General features: G+C 42.4%; 1 pseudogene; it reads right to left on the reverse strand.

The window, feature by feature from the left end:
• Positions 1 to 532: 532 nt before the first annotated feature.
• On the reverse strand, positions 533 to 2,405 carry LOC148125370 (uncharacterized; annotated as a pseudogene).
• Positions 2,406 to 16,676: the final 14,271 nt, after the last annotated feature.

Consider the following 16,676-nt stretch of genomic DNA (forward strand, 5'->3'; position numbering starts at 1 on the left):
GGACTGGTCCCCTACCGGGAAGCGAAAGGCAGGGTGTCGTGTGAAAGGGGCTGACCTTCGCGCTTGCGTGTTGGGCCTGCATCGGCTTGGGCGAACAGCCTGCGCTGCACGTGTGCAGGTATATATATATGCCTGCGGGTGTGTGCGCGCGTCGTTGCGTGGATGCGTGCAGACACCCTGCCCAGCTATCTATCTATTATATACACAGATGATAGAATAGGTTGGATGGATGGACAGACAGGCACAGATAAGAGGATAGAGTAGAGAGTAGACAGATAAATACAGAACTGGGAGATCATAGAAAGAGACAGACAGATAGACAGATTATCGAGACAGATGCTAGGGTGGTAGGTAGGTAGATACGTGGGTGGATGGATAGATAGGACGGTATATAGATGGATCTGTAGGACGGTAGGTAGATAGAGATAGAAGCAGATAGATAGATAGGTAGGTAGATAGGTAGGTAGAGAGGTAGGTAGAGAGGATGGTAAATGGATGGATGGATAGGATGGTATATAGATGGAAAGGTAGGTCAGTAGGTAGGGATAGAAACAGATAGATAGATAGATAGATAGATAGATAGATAGATAGATAGATAGATAGATAGATAGATGATAGATAGATAGATAGATAGATAGATAGATAGATAGATAGACAGACAGACAGACAGGAAAGTAGATAGATGGGTAGGTAGGTAGGTAGGTAGATAGGATGGTAAATGGATGGATGGGTAGGATGGTATATAGATGGATAGATAGGTCGGTAGGTAGAGATAGAAGGTCGGTAGGTAGGTAGGACAGTAGATGGATGGATAGATAGATAGATAGATAGATAGATAGATAGATAGATAGATAGATAGATGAATAGGTAGGTAGGTAGATAGGACGGTAGATGGATGGATTGGATGGATGGATAGGTAGGTCGGTCGGTAGGTCAGCAGATAGAGATAGAAATAGATAGATAGATAGATAGATAGATAGATAGATAGAGCAGTAGATAGATGGATAGGTAGGTAGATAGGACAGTGGATGGATGGATAGATAGGACGATGGATGGATGGATAGATAGATAGATAGATAGATAGATAGATCAGTAGATAGATGGATAGGTAGGTAGATAGGACAGTGGATGGATGGATAGATAGGACGATGGATGGATGGATGGATGGATAGATAGATAGATAGATAGATAGAGCAGTAGATAGATGGATAGGTAGGTAGATAGGACAGTGGATGGATGGATGGATAGATAGGACGATGGATGGATGGATGGATGGATCGATCGATAGATAGATAGATAGATAGATAGAGCAGTAGATAGATGGATAGGTAGGTAGATAGGACAGTGGATGGATGGATAGATAGGACGATGGATGGATGGATGGATGGATAGATAGATAGATAGATAGATAGATGGATAGGTAGGTAGATAGGACAGTGGATGGATGGATAGATAGGACGATGGATGGATGGATAGATAGATAGATAGATAGATAGATAGATAGATAGAGCAGTAGATAGATGGATAGGTAGGTAGATAGGACAGTGGATGGATGGATAGATGGATGGATGGATGGATGGATGGATAGATAGATAGATAGATAGATAGATAGATAGATAGAGCAGTAGATAGATGGATAGGTAGGTAGATAGGACAGTGGATGGATGGATAGATAGGACGATGGATAGATAGATAGATAGATCAGTAGATAGATGAATAGGTAGGTAGGTAGATAGGACGGTAGATGGATGGATTGGATGGATGGATAGGTCGGTCGGTCGGTAGGTCAGCAGATAGAGATAGAAACAGATAGATAGATAGATAGATAGAGCAGTAGATAGATGGATAGGTAGGTAGATAGGACAGTGGATGGATGGATAGATAGGACGATGGATAGATAGATAGATAGATAGATAGATAGATAGATAGATAGATAGATAGATGTATAGGTAGGTGAGTAGGTAGGTGGGTAGGTAGATAGGACGGTGGATGGATGGATGAATGGATGGATAGATAGGTCAGTAGATAGAGATAGAAACAGATAGATTAGGTAGGTAGGTAGATAGATAGATATAGATAGAACAGTAGATAGATGGATAGGTAGGTGGGTAGGTAGATAGGACGGTGGATGGATGGATGGATAGGTAGGTCAGTAGGTCAGTAGATAGAGATAGAAATAGATAGATAGATAGATAGATAGATAGATAGATAGATAGATAGATAGACAGATAATAGATAAATAGAACAATAGATAGATGGATAGGTGGGTGGGTAGGTAGATAGGACGATGGATGGATGGATGGATGGATAGGTAGGTCAGTAGATAGAGATAGAAACAGGTAGGTAGGTAGGTAGGTAGATAGATAGATAGATAGATAGATAGATAGATAGGGCAGTAGATAGATGGATAGGTAGGTAGGTAGGTAGATAGGACGGTAGATGGATGGATGGATGGATGGATGGATGGGACGATGGATGGATAGATAGGACAATGAATGGATGGATGGATGGACAGGTAGATGAATAGATGAGAGAGACAAAGGAGTAGATTGTAGAAAGAAAGAAAGAAGAAAGGAAAGAAGAAAGAAAGAAAGAAAGAAAGAAAGAAAGAAAGAAAGAAAGAAAGAAAGAAAGAAAGAAAGAGAAATGGATGGAGGATCGATATTATGGAAAGAAAGATAGATAGTGATATTCCCACTTGATTGATGGTGCTGTGTATAAGTCTTCAAGGGCAGCCCCGTGGAGAGTGAATTGCAGTAATCTAATCCAGGAACACCAAGGGTGCAAGCAATCGCCCCGAGTGGCCCCTGTTCAAGGCAAAAGTGATGCAGAGCTGGTCAAAAGTCCTCCAAGCTACCGTCGCTCCTCTGCCTGGTGGCAGCAACTAACCAACTTTGGCTAACATCAGTGACCCATCTAATCTTGGCATTGGTGGGCTGAGGAATCCACCGGCTCCTCCCTCTTGCTTGGATTGAGTCTGAGCCTCTCCTGAATTTCCATCTCCTGGCGGGGGACTCTTGGGGGGCGGGGGGGGGACAGGGCAGGTCATCTTCCAGCTAATAAAGTAATGAATTTGACAAGGGTCCCACACAGGAAACCCCCCCCCCCCATTCGCACCCTTGCACCCAGCTTTGTTGCAGGAATTGGGTGTGTCTCGTAGTTTAAGGAAAAGACAAAGTAGGGGCGGCATGGTAACTGTCTTCCAACTTTGGAGGGGCTATCACAGAGAGGAGGGGGGCACCCACCTACTCTACAAACCCCCTGAAGACAGGACAAGAAGCAACGGATGGAGACTCATCAAGGAGAAAAGCAACCTAGAACTAAGGGATCATTTCTTGACAGTGAGAACAATTAAACCGGTGGAACAGCCTGCCACCAGAAGTTTCTGGGTGCTTCCTCACTGGAGGTTTTCAAGAAGAGACTGGACAGCCATTCACCTGGACGGCTATTGGTTCTCCTGCCTGAGGAAGGGGCTGGATGAGAAGACCTCCAACTCTGTGGTTCTGTACTTTTGCCATTCCTGCACTGGCTTTTCCCATCTCCCACGGATATTATGCTGCTATAGAGACAGGGCTGAAATAAACTCCAACTTGCTAAGCACACGAGTGAAAGTCATTATACAACGGCAATGCCGCCGGTGCATCACAAGTCTTTTTTTCAACCGGGGCGGGAATACTTGGCACGATTTTTATGGAGTAAGGTAAGAGGTAGGCAGAAGTCAGGATCCTGAAGGTAGAGAAGGGTTTGAAAGAAGAAGAATTGCGGGAAGAGTTCTTCTTATCATTTTCTTGCAGATGTTGTGTTACCGAACTGGGTAATATCATCAGTGCTAGAAGGAAGTGGAGTTTGCAGGGGAGAGCAAGGCTGTGGGGTCCTTGCACTTGATTGTTTGCTGGCGGATGTTTCATGACCCCACAAGGTAACATAATCAATGCTAGAAAAGAGTGAGGTATGATGTCTATTATATACAGTAGTATGCCCTCTTAATTGGAGGGTGGTATTTTCTCCTTGGTAGTTCCTTAATTAGGGAGGCGGTGGCTCAGGGGCTAAGACGCTGAGCTTGTCAATCAGAAAGGTCGGCGGTTCGAATCCCTCGCACCACGTCACAGAGTGAGCTCCCGTTCCTTGTCGCAGCTTCTGCCAACCTAGCAGTTCGAAAGCACGTAAAAAAATGCAAGTAGAAAAATAGGGATCCCTTTGGTGGGAAGGTAACGGCGTTTCGTGCGCCTTTGGCGTTTTGTCCAGCCGGCCACGTGACCACGGAGACGTCTTCGGACAGTGCGGGCTCTTCTTCGGCTTTGTGACGGAGATGAGCACTGGTGCCCCCTAGAGCCAGAAACGACTAGAGGGGAAACTTTACCTTTTAGTTCCTTAATTGAGGTATGGTTTTCTGCTTGATTGTTTGATTGTCTGGGGCTTAATCCCTGCTTATCTGGATGCTGGAGAGGAGTTTTCTGCATGGTGTATGAACACCTAGCGAGGTGACCCCACCCCACTCATGAAACTGGAGGAAAGGAGCTCCAGGTTTAAGATACCACCTCAGGGGAGGCCATGTTTGCAAACCTCCCCCTTTGGAACATTCCCGCTGGTAAAGTATCTGCGTGTTGGTGCAATTTTGCCAACTGCGGCTTTTGGCATTTGATCTGTTTTCATCCAGCAGGAGAACATTTGTAGGCGTTATGGAGGCTCCGAGGCACAGCTTTCGACGGGCTCCTTTGCTCAGGCGCAAAACGTAGCAGAAGAGAAGGCTGTCCCAGGTCCTGCAGGCAGAATTGCTGGTTTGTGTTCGCACAACACACCGAGTCGCCGTAGAAGGTTGATTGGTCTGTGCAGGACGTATAGTAGCACTGTCTTATTCACCATTCCTATTCTAGCTCAGCCCCTCCAGGACAATCTAGCAGGGTGCATTAAAAACATGGACGAAGGAGCCTCTTGTAGGCCTCTTCCTTGGGATCTTCTGGTGGTCTCCCATCCAGGTATTAACTGTGGGATACTTCAAAGTGTTTTCCCTCCTTCTTTTCTGCAAAATGTCTCGGTAGCTATTTTAAACATCTTTTCCCCTCCTTCCTTCCTTCTTTCCTTCCTTCCCCTTCCTTTCTTTATCCATCCATCCCTCCCTCCCTCTCCTTTTTCTTCCTTCCTTTTTTCCTTCTCCCTTTCTTTCTTCCTCCCTCTCTTCCTCCTCCCTTCCTGTCCTTTTTCTTCCTCCCACTCTCCTTTTTCCCTTCCCCTTTCTTTCTTTCTCCTTCCTTCCTTCCCCTTTTCTCTCTCCTTCCTTCCCTTCCTTCCTTCCCTCCTTTCTCCCTACCTCCGCTCTCTCTCTTCTTCTTTCTTTCTTTCTTTCTTTCTTTCTTTCTTTCTTTCTTTCTTTCTTTCTTTCTTTCTTTCTTTCTTTCTTTCTTTCTTTTTTCTTTCTTCTTCCTTCTTTCTTTCTCTCCCCTCCCTCCCTTCCTCTCCCACAAATACCTAACACAAATACTCCCAGATGTTCTGGGCTTCAATGCCCAAACACTGGTGGGGGGGAAAGGCACATCTGGGCCAAGCTGCCTGTCTCCCTTCCTTTCCTCCTCCACCTTCCATTTTAAATTAGAAAATGCCATTCTCCCTCATCTTCTTTTTCTATTTAGCTGAGGAGCGATTACTTTTTGCCAAGATCTCCCACTGATTTCTCTGGCATATTTGTGGGTGGAGGAATTGGAATGGATTTCTTTCTTTCTTTCTTTCTTTCTTTCTTTCTTTCTTTCTTTCTTTCTTTCTTTCTTTCTTTCTTTCTTTCTTTCTTTCTTTCTTTCTCTCTCTCTCTCTCTCTCTCTCTCTCTCTCTCTCTCTCTCTTTCTTTCTGAATTTCTTTTTCTTTTGCCATGGAGGAAAATCTCTCAATTTCAGAGGAACTCTGCTTTAGAAGTGACAGAAGAAGCTGCATTAGTCAATAAGACCCCCTCAGCCAAGAATTCCCTCCTGACGTCTTATCCCAAAAATGTCCAGAGGCAACTGGACTTTTTTTCGTTTTTTGTTTTTCCCCTTGAAAATGTTTCACTTCTCATTTAAGAAGCTTCTTCAGTTCTAAGTGAATGGCAGGGAAAGGAAAGATTGATAGGTAGTCCTTGAATTACAACCACAATTGAGCCAAAAATTTCTTTTTTTCTATGTGAGACATGGGAGTTTTCCCCCATTTTACACCCTTTCTTGCCACGGTTGTTAAATTAATCACTGTAGTTGTTAAGTTAGTAACACGGTTGTTGACTTTGCTTGTCAGAAGGTCAAAAAGGAGGGGCGAATCACATGACCCCGAGGCACTGCAACCGTCATAAATATGAACCAGTTGTCAAGCATCCGAATTTTGATCCTGTCACCACAGAGATGCTACAATGGTTATAAGGGTGAAAAACGGTCATCATTCACTTTTTCCCAGTGCTGTTGGGATTTTGGGCAGTCCTCAACTTACAACAGTTCATTTAGTGACCGTTCATGCCTTATGACCGTTTTTCACAGTTACGATCTTCCCCGTATAATAATCCTGTGATCAAAATTCAGATACTTGGCAATTGGTTCATAGTTATGACCGTTGCTGTGTCCTGAGGTCATCTGATCCCCTTTTGTGACCTTTTCGTGACAAGACTGGGTGACTAATGTAGGAACTGCAGTGATTCACTTAACAACTGTGGCAAGGAAGGTCGCAAAACTCCCTTAACAAAAGTCTCGCTGAGCAACAGGAAGTTTGGCTCCATTTTTGCCATACGTTGAGGACTACCGGTATATATTTTTTTGCAAAGAATATAAATCCATTGTGTCGTCTTCTTTTTTTTCTCCTTCCTTCTACTTTATACAACATCGGAGCCTTCTCCAGAGAGCTGCCAACGTTTTTAGTCCATCGATCGATCAGAATAGAGCTGGATGGTACTTCGGAGGCCATCTAGTCCAGCCCCCTGCTCAGGCAGGAGACCCTATTATATACCATTTCAGACAAGTAGCTGTCGACAAGTGATGACACGATGGATTTATATGCTTTGCAGTCATCTGAGGGGAGGACCCTTCGCCTGCCGATGACCATGTGCCTATAACTATACAGATAGTCTTCGAGTGACGACCACAATGAAGCCCAACATTTCTGTTGTTAAGGGAGACATTAGTTAGGTGATGTTTTCTTCTTTAAAAAAATCTCCCACAAAACATCTGGATCATGAACCACCCGCAACACAGCTGGGTCTTAATCTCTGTTTAGATATTTAAAATTTAAAAGACGGAGTAGTGAAGGACTAGACAACGAGTAAAGACTGTGCAGGTGTAGCTAATTGATTAAAGAGGCTGCTGCATGGCCGCTGCATGAGGGAATCTGAGCTGTGATTGGTTGCTGAGTGTAAAGGGGGTGGTACCTATTTTCCCGCCTTTTTCCCCTCATGTGCCGAGGGGGCTCTCCATGATTTACCTCATGAGGCTCCTGTTTGCCTCTCTTATCTATTTATTTATATACTGTATTTATTTAGCACCTGCTGATACAATTCTACAGAAGAATAATGGAGTCTGTCATTTGTACCTTTTTTTTTGTACTATGTATTTATTTATTTGTACTATTGGCCGCTATAGAGCATTGCATGCCAAAACAAACGGACATATTGATTTCCCCCACCATGCCATCGCTTTGGGGTTGGACTAGATGACCTACAAGGTCCCTTCCAACTCTTGGACTACCTGCGTCTGACTTTGCCAAACAACTAATTCCCACAATGTCAAAACTGCCTAGTAGAGCAGTAGTACTATTATCCTTCTCGTCTTGTGACTATAACTTCGTGGCTTGTATCTTATGATTTGTATTAATTGCTTTACTTAGTATCCTAGTTGGATTTGGGTCGATTGCTTATTGAGTAGCCTATGACCACCACTGAGACGGTTGTATCTTATGATTTGTGACAAATGTCTTTCTTATGGTTGTAACGATCATGATTTGTCACATATGGCTTGTATGTACACAGAGAGCTTCGGCGCTGGAGTCAAATCCTTTGTGTGTGTTCAATCACACTTGGCCAAAAAAGAATTCTAATCCTAATTCTAAATAAAACCACAAGTTCTTGTCAGCGTCTCTGACTCAGTTTAGACACCAGCCACGCAATTCCCTGAAAACATCATGTGTCCATAAAGGAGGCTAATTCGATCATTTGGTCATTTGTGCCTTGAGTGACATCTCTGGGTTGATAGAATGGAACGGAATGGAACGGAACGGAACAGAACAGAATAGAATAGAATAGGAATTTAGAATAGAATAGAATTTAGAATAGAAAATAGAATAGAATATAGGAGAGAATAGAATAGAATAGAATAGAATAGAATAGAATAGAATAGAATAGAATAGAATAGAATAGAATAGAATAGAATAGAATAGAAAATAGAATACAGAATAGAATACAATTATCTTTTTACTTGTACCTATTATCTTGTAAGCAATTGACAATTATTTTTTTTAAAAAAAGAATAGTATAGTATAGAATAGAATAGAATAGACAATAGGAATAGAATAAAATAGAATAATAAAATAGAATAGAATACAGAATGGAATACAATAGGAATACAATAGTATAATAGAATAGAATAGAAATACAGAATAGAATAGAACAGAATAGAATATAGAATAGAATAGAATAGAATAGGAATAGAATAGAATAGGAATAGAATAGACAATAGGAATAGAATAGACAATAGGAATAGAATAAAATAGAATAATAGAATAGAATACAGAATGGAATGGAATGGAATGGAATAGAATAGGAATAGGAATAGAATAGGAATAGAATAGACAATAGGAATAGAATAAAATAGAATAATAAAATAGAATAGAATAATGGAATGAATAGAATGGAATACAATAGGAATACAATAGTAGAATAATAAAATAGAATAGAATAGAAAATACAATAGAATAGAATAGAATAGAATAGAATAGAAATACAGAATAGAATAGAACAGAATATATAGAATAGAATAGGAATAGAGTAGACAATAGGAATAGAATAAAATAGAATAATAGAATAGAATACAGAATGGAATGGAATGGAATAGAATAGAATAGAAACAGAATAGAATAAGAATAGAATAGAATAAAAATTGAATAGAATAAGAACAGAATAGAATAAGAACAAAATAGAATAAGAATAGAATAGCATAAGAATAGAATAGCATAAGAATAAGAATAGAATAGAATAGAATAGAATAGAATAATAGAATAGAACAGAATAATAGAATAGAATAAGAATAGAATAGAATAGAATAGCAGAGTTGGAAGGGACCCTGGAGGTCTTCTAGTCCAACCCCCTGCTTAGGCAGGAAACCCTACACCACTTCAGACAAAGGATTATCCAACATCTTTTTAAAAACGTCTAATGTTGGAGCTTCCACAACTTCTGGAGGCCAGTTGTTCCACTGATTAATTGTTCTAACTGTCAGGAAATTTCTCCTTAGTTCTAAGTTGCTTCTCTCCCTGATTAGTTTCCACCCGTTGATTCTTGTCCTGTCCTTGGGTGCTTTGGAGAACAGCTTGACTCCCTCTTCTTTTGGGGCAGCCCCTGAGATATTGGAAGACTGCTCTCCTGTCTCCCCTGGTCCTTCCTTTCATCAGACTAGCCAGGCCCAGTTCCTGCACCCGTTCTTTCGATGTTTTATCCTCCAGTCTCCTAACCATCTCTGTTGCTCTTCTCTGCACTCTTTCATTGGTTCAATGCTCCATTACTTTTTCATGGCTTTCATGTTTCGTGACTCTCCACCGTCTTCTCAGGCATCTTCTCAACACCAAAATTCAAAGCTGCCTTTCTCTCCCTTCAAGTCCAACTTTGGCTTCCACAGAGAAGGGTCACGGTGAAAAACCATAGCTTGCACAATTCGCTTCAGGGACTAACTTTTGCTTTTTTTAAAATAACGTTAATAGATTACATAAGTTTTTAATTTAATTGAGCGATGAGTCACTCCGTTTCGCAACTGAAGGGGAGATTTCTATCTCTTTTTGGAACTCTAATAGTAAACCGAAGCGCGCTGCACACACACACACACACACACACACACACATATGTTCCCACTACAGCTTTGAGGCTGGGTTTGTAGCTCGATCTCTGTTATGAGAATAGCACTAGCACTTAGACTTATATACCGCTTCACAGTGCTTTCCAGCCCACTCAGCGGTTTACAGAGTCAGCCTCTTGCCCCACAACAATCTGGGCCCACATTTTACCAATCTCAGAAAGAGGGAAGATTGAGTCAACCTTGAGCCGGTTAGGATCGAACTGCCAGCAGTAGGCAGAATTAGCCTGCAATATTACATTCTAACCACTGCACCAGCAGAAAAAGGGATGAGGGAGGGAAGGAAGGAAGGAAGGAAGGAAGGAAGGAAGGAAGGAAGGAAGGAAGGAAGGAAGGAAAAGCACCTAGATGAAATGACATCGCTTTGAATCTCCCACGATCGGCTTGGCCAATCGTGGTAGATTCTTAGTGCACCAATCCCGGCCGTTTAGTCGGCCAATCAGGTTGTGGTCCGTGCGGACCAATCAGAATTCAGGATTTGGAAAATGTTAATATAGAACAAGAACCTATGAATGCTAACCGTTCTGGTGACAGAAGACTAAGAATATTATCACCAGTGACCTAAATTTCACTCTCCAAATAGCCCGGAAAGTCCTTTGGTGACCTTGGAGGGAATGGGAGCACAGAGGAGGGATTTCATAGTTGCACAGACCTGCACAAAAATGGAGGCCACCCAAGGAAGTTTGTGAACTGCACAGAGTGGATGAATGAAAAGGTAATGCCTACTTCAAAGGACTGGTTTAGTTTAATGGTGAAGGCACCAGCCTGGAAACAGGGAGATGGTGAGTTCTAGTCCTGCCTTAGGCATGAAACTCAGCTGGGTAACTGGGTCAGCCCTCCTCTCAGGGTGGTTGTTGTGTGGGAAAGGGGGAAGAGGAAAGAATATTAAGCAAATTCGCTACCTTAAATTACTGATAAAGTAACAAAGGCAGGGTAAAAATCTACTAAAATAAACTCCCATAACTCGTTGTTTATTTGCTTCTCTGCAGCCGGCCAGGCTTCCCATTTATCCACTTTTAGAAAGCACAAAAACTGACTTTCCTGAGAATGATTTGTCCCCAGCTTGCTGCTTCAGTGATATCTCCACCTAAGAACAAAATAGAAATGGAAATAATAGTAATAGAAGAAATGGAATAGAATAGAATGCAATGCAATGCAAAGGAGAATAGAACAGAACAGAATATTGAACAGAATAGAATAGAATTAGAATAGAATAGAATAGAATAGAATAGAATAGAATAGAATAGAATAGAATAGAAGAACAGAACAGAACAGAACAGAATATAGAATGGAATAGAAATAGAATAGAATAGAAATACAGAATAGAAATACAGAATAGAACAATAGAACAGAATTTAGAATAGAATAAAATAGAATTAGAATAGAAATACAGAATAGAATAGAACAATAGAACAAAACGAAATATAGAATAGAATAGATATACAGAATAGAAATACAGAATAGAATAGAACAATAGAACAGAACAGAATATAGAATAGAATACAAAAAACAGAATAGAAATACAGAATAGAATAGAAATATAGAATAGAACAATAGAACAGAACAGAACAGAATATAGGCTAGACTAGAATAGAACAGAACAGAACAGAATAAACAAAGTTGGAAGGGTCCTTGGAGGACTTCTAGTCCACCACCCCCTGCTCAGGCAGGAGACCCTGTACCATTTCAGACAAATCTCTTCTTAAAAAACTTCCAGTGTTTTTATTCAGAACTTCTGAAGTTATTCCACCGATTAATTATTCCCACTGTCAGGAAATTCCTTCTTAGTTCCAGGTTTCTTCTCTCCTTGATTACTTTCCATCCGTCGCTTCTTGTCCAAGACAGAAGAAACTTTTCCTGTGTCTTTTTTCAACTTGCAAAGCGTAAGCATTAAAAAAAAACCCACCCAAAAACCATCTCAACCAACAGCATCAATGCTTGCTTCCAGCTATAAAGTCAGCAACCCCTACCCCCCAAAAACCAACACCAGAGAAAGATGAAAGCAAATCTCTTAAAAGAACACAGAAAAAGTGAAAGCCTCTTTTTTTTTTAGGGTAAGAAAACATGTCAGAAATCGCAAAGCATATTTTAGCACGGCAAGAACATTTGATGTGGGTTCTTTACAAGTGGCAGCCTCAGCTTCAGAGGTAGATGCTGCTGTTAGGCCCTTAACTTCATATCCCTTTTTTTAGGGCAGGGAATTGCTTATTTTGAAATAGAGGCACCGAGGATTGCACAATTGTTCCCTGCTGCAGGTAGTCCTCGACTTGTGACCGCAATCGAGCCCACTATTTTATAGGTGGCATCTCCCTTCAGCAGGACTGGCCAAAATGCTCAGAAATCTATCACCGAAATGTTGGAAATGCAAGGTTGTATCGGGAACATACTATCACATGTGGTGGACGTGTAACCATGCAAGGAAATATTGGCGACAGAGTCAGAAATGGTTAGGGCAAACGGTGGGAGAACATATACAATGATAAGAATGATTCCTATTAGGAATAATAACAGAGCTACAGTAAAGGCTCAACTGTGATGACCCAAGGGGGCATGACACAAAAGCAACGAAGTCACAAAAGTAGGTAAAGTCCCTTGAATTCCTCCAACTTGGCCCCCAACGTCCAGTTATCATCGGCCGGAGAAAAACACTCCCAAGAACAGTTTTTAAAGGGAAGAAATTCAGTCCGAACCCAAAGTACATCTAAATTATAAATAAAAACCAACACAAACCACACTGCAGCGATTAACGAGATAAGGCAGGATAAGGAATTGAAGACTTCAGAAGATAACGAAACACACATAGTTGGGAGGACACCATAACCCAGATAAGACTTGACAAACAAAGATAATTCACGCTTTGCTTCCAGCAAGTTGCTGTGCGCAAACACCCTTTCTAAACCCTGTTCTCCCAGCTGCAACCAATGAAAGGGATCAGGACCCTTTTCTCTCCTGTAAGCCAGTTTGCTCCCTTCTCCATTCCTCCCTGCGTGCCCTAGGATGAAGAGGGGTTTGTCCTCGATCTTCCTTTGAATGCCCAGCCGGAGTGTGCCCTTCCCCAGTTTCCTCCACAGCCACCAGAGCCACACTCCCACTCCCTGTCAGCTGCTCAACCTCCCCCTCAGAATCAGATTCCAACAGGGGCATGACACAAACATATTTAATATTACATATACTGACAACGGCGAGAATGGTTTAGGTGCAGCAATGAAAGAATGTTAATACAGCATCAGAAGGAGAGATAATAAGGAAAATACTGGCTTGTGCAGAACTAGATAGACTAACTTTAGAATTGAAAAACAAGGAGGAAACAGAATACTATGGTACTTGGAACAAGTTATATCATTGGTTGCAAAAGAGAGGAAGAGGTGGGAACAAAAAGTAATCAGGATGAATAGATCTAGAATGTGATATGATAGACCAGTGGTGGCTAACCTTTTTCGGCTCCCGTACTGATAATTATGCGTGCGCTCGCTTGCACACGCTTGTGTGCCAGGACCTAGAAGGCAATACATGCTGGCCTCCCCCCCATGCCCCCTGCACATGCTCGTGTGACCCCCTCACACGCCATGCATCTGTGTATGCCTGCGCAATTCCCCCCTCATAAACCGTGTGTCTTTGCGCATGCTCACACAATTCCCCCCTCGCACGCCATGCATCTGCGCATGCTTGTGCAATTCCCCCCTTGTGCACGTGCACCTTTGCACATGCATGCATGACTCCCTCCTCATGCGCTGCACGTCTGCACATGCACACACTTTTCCCCCTCGTGCACAACGATCCCCTCATGCACAGCGCATCCATGCACATGCGCACACGTCTCCTGCATAGCCCCCCTCTGTCCCCTGTGCATGCGCACTAGATATCCGACAATCAGCTGTCGGGTGGTGGCTCCCGTGTGTATGCGCAGTGGGGCACTTCCAGCAGGGGTGGGATTCAAATTTCTTAACAACCGGTTCTGTGGGCATGGCCTAATTTGTGGGCATGGCTTAGTGGTCATGTGACTGGATAGGCATGGCTTGCTGTCTGGGCGTGGCTTAGTGATCATGTGACTGGCTGGGTATGGCTTGTATGTAAATATTGTAAATATTTATGTAAATATTTAATTTTGTATTTAAAAAAGAGCAACCTTTACCCAAAATCAGGCAAAGCAGTCAGGCAGATTGAGTTGCTCACAGAATCACAGATTCACTCAGTGATCTATCTATCTGCAATCTGCTACCTGAGTCTGAAAAATACTGAAAAATAGAAGCTTCAATCCTAAGGAAGGTTCAGTTCTGCTTTTAGATTAGTTAAAAATCAAGAAATCCCAAGATTTCCTGCTTTCTAGCTCATCTAAATCTCCCGGCACAGCAGAACAGCTGATGGTCGGGTGGGGAAAAAAGGAAAAATAGCAACTTAGCCGGCAAGTTTGCCGGCTAAGGAGTGAGTCGGTTGGGAGGGGAAGGGAGGGGCCAGCCAGTGGCGCAATTTGCCGGTTCTCCGAACAAGGCAGAATCATGACAACCGGTTCTATAGAACCGGTCCGACCAGGTAGAATTCCACCCCTGCTTCCGGGCTACCTCTCGTGTGCCAGGGGAAATGGCACTGCATGCCCCTTCCAGCATGAGTGCCATAGGTTTGCCAACACGGTAATAGAGAATTTAATTGAGTAAGATGGTCAAAGCAACTGGTCATTAATTGAATCTGGCATCCCTATTGATAGGGTTTATCAGGAGGTCGCAAAATCAGTTGCCAAGCGCCTGAATTTAGATCACGTGATGCTATAATGGTCATAAGTGTAAGTATAAAAAAACGGGCATAACTTAACTCACTTTTTTCAGTGCCATTGTAACTTAGAAAAGTCACTAAATGAATAGTTGTAAGTGGAAGACTGCTTGTAATCTAGAAAGCTCCCGTCACCAAATTTCTTTCTGATTTGGAGATTATTCGGGTCTCCCCTCCTAGTTTTACACACAGACACATATAATGAAATGTGCTTTCTGGAATATATGGGGCAGATATTGAGACAATTTTTTTTTTTACAATGTTTGAAGACAGCATTAAATTAGGTTCACACCTTTTTTCAGCTGTATAATAAAAAGTGTGAACGAGTTCCCTGAAGACAACAAAAATTAACTTCTTAGAAGGTACTGCTAGCTCACCCAGCAAGAAGAATGGGCTCGTAGTAACTTACATACCATAGTATAAGGTAGTTCAGTGCATACTGACTGGCTGGGGAATTCTGGGGGTTGAAGTCCATACATCTTAAACTGGCCAAGATTAAGAAATATAGTTCTCAAAGATGGAAGCTCACATTCCAACTTTCTCTGAAAAGAAAGTGATTGGCCCAAAGTCACCTAGTTGGTTTTCATGCCCGGACTAGAACTCACGCTCGATTGGACAAATCACCTAGTTGTTTTCAACTCACCATTCCTGAACCTAACGCCAGGACGGACTAGAACTCACCATCTCCTGGTGATTGGACCAAAGTCATCCAGCTGTCTTTCATGCCTAAGGCAGGACTAGAACTCCCCGTCTCCTGGTGATTGACCATTCCAGAGTTGCCTGAAGCCCTTACATTCTGTGCCTCAGTCACCTCTTCCTTTAATACAGGCATAGAAATGAAATATCCCAAGGCTGCTTAAAAAGCAGCCACCATCCATCCAGCCTCTGTATGCCCAGGGGACATCTGGAGGGCACAGACACCCACCCCGGAGGGAATTTTTAGAGACAAAGCCAGTGGAAATTCTTGCAGATCTCAAAACCCTCTGTAACAACTACTAAATGGCTTTGTTAAAGCTCATTGAACAAGCCCATCGTAATGCGACATCAGCCACTGATCTAATCCCTGGGTTGTTGATCCATTCAGAGCCGAGTGTTTGATGGATATACGGCATGACACGGCTTCTGGGATGGGAAAAAAGGACAGGCTGCAGATACTGGAAAAGATAATAAAAAAACAGATCTGGCGACATCTAGAAACAAGTGAAGTAATAACTAGCAGTCAGCACGGGTTTGTTAAAAACAGATCATGCCGAACCAATCTTATTTCATTCTTCAACACAGTGACTAAATTAGTAGACCAGCAAAATACTGTGGACATAATATACTTAGACTTCGGCAAGGCATTCGACAAAGTAGACCACAACCTACTTCTTAGTAAGCTAGAAAAAAGTGGAATAGAAAGCACCACCACTAGATGGATTCACAACTGGCTGGCAAACCGTACTCAACGAGTAGTCCTTAATGGGTCTTAGTCTGCATGGAGGGAAGTAAGCAGTGGGGTGCCACAAGGTTCCGTCTTAGGCCCAGTACTCTTCAATATCTTCATTAACGACTTAGATGAGGGAATAGAAGGGGAACTTGCCAAATTTGCAGATGATACTAAGCTGGCAGGAATAGCTAACACCCAAGAAGATAGGCTCAAGATCTAGATGGATCTTGACAGACTAGAACACGGGGCCCTATCTAACAAAATGAAATTCAATGGAGAGAAAAGGAAAGTCCTACACTTAGGCAGGAAAAACCCAAAGGACCCATATAGACCGGGTGAAACCAGGCTCAATAGCAGGAACTGGGAGAGGGATCTTGGAGTCTGAGTGGACAACCAGCTAAATAGGAGCCAACAATGTGCA

This window comes from Pseudonaja textilis, chromosome 6 (genome assembly GCF_049901715.1).
Source record: "Pseudonaja textilis isolate UNSWEBS1 chromosome 6, rPseTex1.2, whole genome shotgun sequence".
NCBI lineage: Eukaryota > Metazoa > Chordata > Lepidosauria > Squamata > Elapidae > Pseudonaja > Pseudonaja textilis.